The sequence below is a fragment of the Patiria miniata genome, unplaced genomic scaffold (assembly GCF_015706575.1).
Source record: "Patiria miniata isolate m_02_andy unplaced genomic scaffold, ASM1570657v1 HiC_scaffold_23, whole genome shotgun sequence".
Taxonomy (NCBI): domain Eukaryota; kingdom Metazoa; phylum Echinodermata; class Asteroidea; order Valvatida; family Asterinidae; genus Patiria; species Patiria miniata.
In genome coordinates this window covers 1,038,301-1,047,351 of record NW_024037062.1, presented here as the reverse complement: position 1 = coordinate 1,047,351, position 9,051 = coordinate 1,038,301, and the positions used below count along the sequence as shown (strand labels likewise).

Here is a 9,051-nt window from a genome sequence, read left to right as displayed (position 1 = left end):
GTTGCGCCTGTACCAGTACCAGACCGGGTCCCGTCTACACGCAACCACTCCATTGGTCTCATCCACCGTTCTACACAGACACTCCCATCTTTACCAACGACCCGGAGGACATCCATGATTACTTCAACTGTCATGGTGAGTATAGGCCTATTGTAATATACCTAAGACCTAATGACATCACGCTTTGTTTACATGAAACAAGCACAACACAAAAGGTTTTTGTTAAGGAATATTGCCACTCAGTGATATAAAGCATTTTATATTCCTAAAAGGACATCATATTCTTTGAAACTGCGTTCGGGAAACAAATCTAACGTTTTAAGAATCACGGAGATTATAACCTATGGTGTACTGTTAACAACACAATGCATCGCCTCTTCAAGGCGACGGCACGATGGCACCGTTGCATCATCACGTCGTGCCCGTCACGTCGTACAGTCCTTTTCATCTTGTAGATTTTCGTGCCTGAAAGTCGCTCCTTCCGTCGCCAGTCGCGTCGCACCGTCGTGTGTCGCGTCTGTCACCGCGTTGTGCATCGCCTCGTGCTTCCGCCCTCTCAACATTTTAATGTAGCCCTTCCTGAGTGTAGGGAGTCCATTGAATTTTATTTTTTTTTAAAGAAATCTTATACATTTTTTGAATCACTAGAAACCACATTACACAACAAAGTCAATGGCGTTTGAATCAGCATTATATACATGTTTCCATTTTGGAGATCAACAATTTAAATGGCCAAATTGGAGTTTCAATTCTGTAAGATTTATGTTATTTACTTTCAACATGTTTCATAAATCCAAATTTTTCAAACCTATCAAAATGTTTGATATCATAGGATCCCCATTAAACAAACAATAACTTGATTTTTGAATCAGATTTTTTTCACTAATAACAAAAAAGTAACGACCCCCCCCCCCCCCTCCGGACCTTCGCACTGTCCAGGCACGCGCCGAGCAAACACCGCGATGCGACCAGACAATGCCAGACGGCCCGCCGTTACGCACGGGCAAAGTATAGTTCTGATCCCGCTCCACACAACGCAGCAACACGGAATAAAGTGAGCACGGGTTATTACTGTTACCGCGTGCGAGACTACATGTAAGTCTGCCAATGGACCAATGCTATCCGCGTACAATAACATGCGGTAGTCAGGGCGGCGGAAACGGGGGGGGGGGGGGGGGGGGGGGGGGGGGGGGGGGGGGGGGGGGGGGGGGCGCTGGGGGCACTTCCCCTCCCCCAGATTTTCCAAGGCCAACAAAAGTTTCCCTCTCGCGGATATAAATGTGCCCCTCGAGATGAAAACAAAACTGCCCCTTAACACACACATGAAAGCATATTATCGCGCTACAAGTACAAACTAAATTGTTTCCTCTCTTGTAATGGAAAACTGCCCCTCAAAAACACAAGTGCCCCTCGCATTAACAAGATTGTGCACCTTCTCCAGATGGAAAACTGCCCCTCGAAAGCACAATTTTAGTGGTGCCCCGCTGAGCTGGCATCAAAAGCTTTTCCATCTTTTCCTATAATAAAATTGGTTAAAGTGGTCAGAAATTGCCTCAGATCGCACCACAGAGCATCTAAAATCCATATTTTTCCGGGGCCCTTAAGCGGGCCCCGACTCCGACGCCGTGAACTTGTGAACCCACTTTTGGGACCAATTCCCCCCCCCCCCTTCAAAACAAATTGTGTTCTGGATCCGCCATTGCGGAGGCCGAAGGGCTCTCACTTTCAAACCGACGGAAGGTGCCCCTGTTTCTGGATAAGTGCCCCTTTTTGGTGTGTGCCCCCCCCCCCCAGTTTGAAAAGCGTTCCGCCGCCCCTGGCGGTAGTAGATGATAAGTCTGGTTGCCGCTACACAATTAGTATCGCGACCGTTTTTACTAAATTTTCTCGTTTTGCCTCTGTAACTGGCCTTTAAAATACTTTGCGGAAAGGTGCGGAAAGCTTCTATTTGATTTTTTTGCGTGGTTACAGTTACACGGCCCAAAACCAATAAACTCCCTACTGAGTGTTTCGTCTCAACTTCTCCTGGGACAAACTACATGCCTGATGTAGACTTGACTCAAGTCGGACTTTATATAAGTCGATATCCAAAACAACCGCTGCCAGTGACCCCCTCTGCATTCCATCACTAACATCTTTCTAGAAGTACAAACCCCACATTAACACGCGTGCCACTTCAGTGCCGTATAACAATGCGCGGACATTCTGCAAAGCATGCGTGCAATGTCGACAGTCAAGAAAATGTGCATAATGATTGTTGATTTGCACGATCAAATGAACAGAACTTCTCAAAATACAACAATAACAAGGACGTGTATGTGTATGTTTATATTACGCCTATCGTCCGGTTTGAAGACGTCAAACCATTAGGATGCCTAACGTAAATAAATGGTGTCATCATTCTAGAACTTCGTCAAGTAGTCGTGGTTGTTTAAAGAATCATTTTGTTACGATTTAGCAAGTAGTAAAAAAAAAAACCTTCAGGACTCAGCAGGCAGATTTTCAGCACCAACATGATGCAATCTAAAAAGAACTGGTATCATATCTTATCGGGGAAAAAAAAAGAAATTTGAACAAAAACAATACCTGTTTCCAATTCAGATTGGTATGGTAAAATTATGGTTCTTCTCGCAGTGCAAATACCAGTCTTTCTCTCTTGTCAACAATTAAAGCCACATTACTATTGATTCATGACTTTCCCTGCTTCATGCATTCCATTGTGTGAGGCACACCTCTTTTATTTGTGTTCTTTATTAACTGTCCTTGACCAGTTGGAGATGCAAGTTTGAAATTTCCTGACTAAAAAGTCATTTTCTATGTACTGGTTGAAAAGCCAAATCATACAAAACTACATACATGTATGCTTTCAGCTGAAACTCTCTTATTAATATATTTGAATTTGAAAATTGCTGTATGCTATTTATGAGAAAAATATGGTCTGAAATTAACACTTCGGAAGTAAGAGTCACTCACAAGACCTTGAGAATTCAGCAGGCACATTTTCAGTACCAATATGATGCAATCTGCAATAAGCTCGCAGTATATCACACCTTTTCAGGAAAAAAAGAAATTTTAACAAAAACAATATCTGTTCCCTATTGAGATTGGGAAGGTAAAAAAATATGCCTTTTTCTCAGGTCAAAATACAAGTCTCTCTCTCTCAACAATTAAAGCCAAATTGCTATTGATTTGTGACTTTCCCTGCTTCACGCATTCAACTGAGCGCGGTACAACTCTTTCATTTGGGATCTTTATTAACTGTCCTTGGCAAGTTGGAGATGCCAGTTGGAAATTTTCCTGTAAAACACATTGAGGTCTGTGCCTTCACTGAGAAGTCATTTTGAAAATACTGGTTGAAATTGAAATGCGAAACCGTACAAAACTACATGCTTTCAGCCGAAAATCACTAATTATCAGAAACAACATGGATGTGTTGAATGTTCTGCTTCTTATGGCTGGATTTGAGGCCAGTGTGGCGACTGTTTGCCCTGTTGGCTGGCAACGATATGGAAATGCTTGCTATTTTGTAATCAATGAAATGAGAGGCTGGCACATAGCAAAAAGCATCTGTGCTGCTTCTCAAGCAAGCCTTGCAGTTCCCAACTCATTGGAAGAACAGACATTTATATGGGAATTACTCCAACGGGAGTTTTATCCTTATGGTCCAGGGACTGGAGCCTGGATCGGCTGCGATGACATCGACCGGGAAGGTGATTGGCAGAATTGTCCTCTGAGAGGTGATGATACCAACGCGTACCAGAACTGGAGGGAAGGAAAGCCTGAAAATCAGCGCGGTGGGGCTGAGTGTGCGTTGATGGGCAATTCAGCGGATGAAATGGGGTAACAAGTTATGCACCAATCCAAGATATGCAACATGTGAGCTTGCTATCATCGACTACGACCCTCTATTCTGCCTTCAGATCGGCTGCGATGGTCATATCATCTCCCCTCGCCTCACTGATAATCATGTCTTGATGGAGTTTAATCAGGGTCTGGAGTCTTGTGGCATGGCCTGCCTCTCTCATCCCAAATGTAGCTCCTTCAATCTGAAGGACCAAGGACAGGGCAAGATGGTGTGCAAGCTGAATGACCTCGCCCTTCAAAATGCGGCTGATGAAGATGTGGTGGAAATTGAGAACTGCTAAGGCCTATATCTGTAGAAACTGGTTGCATGAAGCAAACTCGGATATGAAACATATCCTTTAGAATGCTCTTAGGCCAAAAAAAAAGTCTCCGGTTTCTGGTATGCGCGCGCGTCGCCGTAGCCATGCGCGTCGGCAAAATTAAAAAGGTTTTTTTTTCAATGAAAGATGATGTCTCGAAACAATCCACATCAACAATTGCGATTTGGAACAGTTTAGAAAATGTTGTGTGTAAGGAACAACATGACAAACAAATTATCAGCACTCAGTTTTTACTTTGCACATTTAGCTGTTTGGAAGACAGAAACCTACAGAAGAAATAACTATATTTGGGTTTAATGTTGTTACAGTAATGCTACCTATAATTAATGCACTGAAGGTGTTTATAATTGTCTGTAAATAGTTCATTTTAAAAATTTGGGAAGCAAATATGTGGCTATTATTTTTTTTAAATCAAAATCTGAAACATCAAATGAGATCATCATGACATCACCTTTTGTGTAATATAGAATTACACATGCAATGGAACACTTCATTATGACATCAGTTTTTTAATGCACATCTTCATCAATGCCAATGCTGCCACAACATTATTTGTGTGAAGAATAGGGTTGAAAAAAAATGAAAATCTTCTTCGCAAAAGATACTTTGATGTTGTTCAGCATTTATATCCTAGTCATGCACCATCAGTTATTTAGTTATCCACTAAATAATATTCTTTACACTGAAGGGACGTGACATGTGGTCAATATGACATCAGTGTTTGAGGTACCATACACACATACTGTTTCAGCATAGGGTCTTTGTCCACACCAAGTTTCATTAAGATATGAAAGAATGGGGAAGTGACAATATACAGAAAACAGTGTACAATGTCTGTGCGGGATATATGGGCCTTTTTGTCTCATTCTAAAGAAAATGCTTCTATAATAACACAGATCAATCGTGAAAGTCATCGGCTATTTTTAGCTGTTAATTAATGGAGAACAACTGTCGAAAAATGCAATATTCCTAACAGTGTACTCAACTCTAACTACACAACGCCCAAAGCAGCGTTGTCAGGGAAACAAACTTTAACAATCCTCCACTTTGATTGCTTTGTGCATTCGACTGAGAAGGGTAAACTTCTTTCATTTCGCGTTCGTTATTAACTGCCAGTCGCTGTTGGAAATTTCCATTCAAAACACATTGTGGTTCTACAATAAGAAAAAAACCCAATGTCATCGGGACGTCATTTCGGATTTTGCAAAACATATTCTCTACTTTCCCTCCAAGTTTCATGACGACAGGACCTTCCCTTAGGTGCTGTAACAATTGCATTTTTGATGACGTCATCATGAGGTCACTCACTTTTCACATATCTATGACCTAACAAACCAATTACAGAAAGAATTTTGAAATTACTATGTTGCGTTCGTTAGATATGGCAATGAACTTCAAAATGTACAAATCCATATAAAATCATATGACATCATCTTAATGTCACCTTCAGATATAGCACATCCCGATATGTGTATAAAGAAAATTTCGACCCAATCTGCCTTGTAGTTCTCTAGATATAGGCCATAAAAAATGCACCTGTGGTTATGTCACTTGGCAGATGATGATGTCATTATGACATTACTTGTCGAGACACAACTTTGCAGTAGGGGCTATGTCTGTGCTAACTTTGAATGATGTATGACAAAGATGAAAGTCAAAAGTTGCGGCCAGAAAAGACGCGTACAAAGTCTATGTGATTTGAGATACAACAAAAAGAAAAGGAAGAAGAAGAGGAATAAGTAGAAAAGGAAGAAGAACAAAATCTGAACAGCTGAAGGGACAAATGTGTTGGTATACCGCTATAACGTCCTAATCCTCCGCTGTAAAAGATGATAACTCCCTGCACTTCTAGTACATTTTTCATACAAAGGGCGAGTTTCATCTGACCGAATCATTTCAGCCACGTACAGCATCAGATATTTATACAGGTTGTTAGCCATTGATTGATCAGTACCAATTAGTTTGATCGCTAGTTTAAATTAGACAATAGCGAGAGTAGCATTGCCAGGGAAACAATCTACTAACAATCCCTGACTTTATTTGCTTTGTGCATTCAACTGAGTAGGGTAAGCCTCTTTCATTTCGTGTTCGTTGTAACTGTCAGTTGCTGCTGGAAATTTCCATGCAAAACACGTTGTGGTCCTACATTCAGAATTTGATTGAAATTACTGGTAGAAAAGCTGAGCAATACTGAGGCAACAATACAAAACTATATATCATTTATACAGCTGAAAATTTCTAATTATCAGAAACTGCATGGATGTGTTGAGTATACTGCTTTTCATTGCTGGAATTAAGTCAGCTCCTCGGCAGTCGACAAGAAGTTGAACACGTGTTGCCAACGGTCCGCGGGATGATCGGATGGACTGCTCAGTGTGTGCGCGTGCGCGTGCGTGCAGCGTAGGCACTGCGTGCGCCCAAACCTCGCACTGTTGCTAATTGACACACCGTTTTGCAAAGGATTTTCATTTAAATTCTAGCGCACGCAATATTTTAGCAGATAAATGCATGAGAATGTTCGCAGGGTGTACAAATTAAAAAAGTGCTGAATATATAGTGCTGACAATATAGAAATTTAACATTTAATCATGTCATGCAAGCCACCAGGCCAGTGAACTTGCCAGTTATTAGGCACAGTCTCATTAGTCTGGTTCTTTGGCGTCGTTAGGGAGTCTTTCATCAAGAAACTGAACGGGCACTCGCGGCGTGGACGTCCGTGCCTACACCGAGCACAGACAGTATCCGTATCACACAATATGGACCGTACGAGTTCACGTCGCGCAGGGCTAGCTACGTACGTAGGCGAGGCGGCGCGTTCACTCAAATGTACATTGCCACTATCCGGCATTAGGGCTATTTACAAATGAAAAACTATAAAATTCTAGATGATAAATAATCGTTAAAATGATAATCAATAATCCCTATAGTGTACACTGCCACTATCCGCCATTAGGGCTATTTACAAAAAAAAAAACACCACTAAAATCATCAAAATGTGCACTGCCACCTCCATCCGCCTTTATAGCTATTTACAGTAGAAACAAATATAATATTCTAGATAATAAATAATTACTCAAATGTACACTGTCACCATCCGCCACTGGGGCACTTTACCAAAAACAAACTAAAATCATCAAAATGTGCACTGCCACCTCCATCCGTCATTAGGGCTTTTTACAAAGGAAAAAAACCCAATAAAGTTCCAGATGATATATATATTTTTTTAATTTATCTTTAGTGTCCCACATGTATGAATAAAGTGTTGCAATATAGCGGTCGAGTACTAATAGAGGGGGGCGGTAAAGTCCAATGTCAATATATGAAGACGCCCATCTGGGAAATGGTTAACACCATCAATACAAGACTGTTGACATCAAAACTAATGCTGTATCTCTCAAATAACCCCACCCTTGAAATTCCAAACTAACCCCAAAATGACCTTTTTCTGGCTATTTGAGTATTCTGTTGTTCATACCCTGACTAGTCATGTTGTAGTAACGATGAATAAAGACTTATTATTTCAAATTGGAAATAGTCAGGCACAACAGAATATGGAAAGAACTCAGAAAGATGCTTAGCTTGAGGTGCTGCCTTGAAAGTTTAAGCCCTGAAAGAGGCAACAGGAGCATAGCAAGGGCATTTACATGTATATTGGGGGGGGGGGGGTAACAATGTCTTGAAAAGAGCACTTCCACATACAGGCTGAAATGTATATACAGACACATTTCTTCTCAGTACAATTGGTCTCCGTAAAATCAAATTTAGAGTGGGGGGGGGGGGCCGAGGGCGGGGGGGGGGGGGGGCTGGTACCATCTATCGATGGGGGTGCTGTTCTAACCGAAAATTATATGCGCACTAGCATAACGGATGTATAGTGCTTTTCGGGGCGATACATGCATACAATTCTTACAAAGGCGCCCCCATACAGCCGATGGCACAATGGCATGACTTTTTGTAAAGTTACAACTGATAATGGGGGGGGGGGGGGAGAGCCGAGCCCCCCCCAACAATGTTTAAAGTGGGTGGGGGATATATGTCCCCCTACATACTTTTTTCATCCCCGTATGGAATTTGTAGCCAAATTAAGCTCAGAAAGGCTGAGCCAATGACTTCAAACTCGAACAAACAATGTTTAAAAGATGATCTTTTGCTCACAAAAATGTGTTTAAATTGTTAAAAATTGCCTAAGATCGCAACACAGATCGTTTAGAATGCATGAAATAACGTAATAATTTATTCCAAGTTGCACCTGACCAAATATTCAAATATTCAGTTTATGAAATGTCTGAAAGATGCATATCTTGCAGACTGATAATGTCTTTCACTCGGATTCAATAAGTATCATTTTAGTAAAAAACTATTATATGATTTACGCTGAGATAACTAAGAATTTGATAGGAATACAGACATGCAGGAAGTTAAGATATGCTTGACAAAATGTTAAATATTATGTTTGCTCATTAATTAAAATAAATGTCCGATCAACCCTTACTGTTGGTTCAGACGAAATTCAAAGAACAAGACGATACTTTCAGAATGTTAGAATAATGAAATTAAATTATTCTTTTTGATGGTCGAATGACGGTATGCGTGACCTTTTCATTTTAATCTAAAATGAATTAACCATAGGTGTTAAAGTAAATGAAAAATTGGTAAAATTGGCCGGAGAAACATATATTATTGGTTTCCCAGCGAATTTACGAATTTTTCTAATCAGTTTCATTATCAGCCATTCAATTTCGCGTGAGTTTTGCACATGTGGTCCAATTGGGGCTTCTTTTTCACTTGGGGTTCATTCAATTTCATTTTTAGGCAGCCAAGATTTTGCTGTGAATGTTCGTTTTCGTTTTCGAGCAGCCTATTTCGT

General features: G+C 40.8%; 1 pseudogene; it reads left to right on the top strand.

Annotated features, from left to right (window-relative positions):
• Window positions 1-3,424: 3,424 nt before the first annotated feature.
• On the top strand, window positions 3,425-4,145 carry LOC119731222 (annotated as a pseudogene).
• Window positions 4,146-9,051: the final 4,906 nt, after the last annotated feature.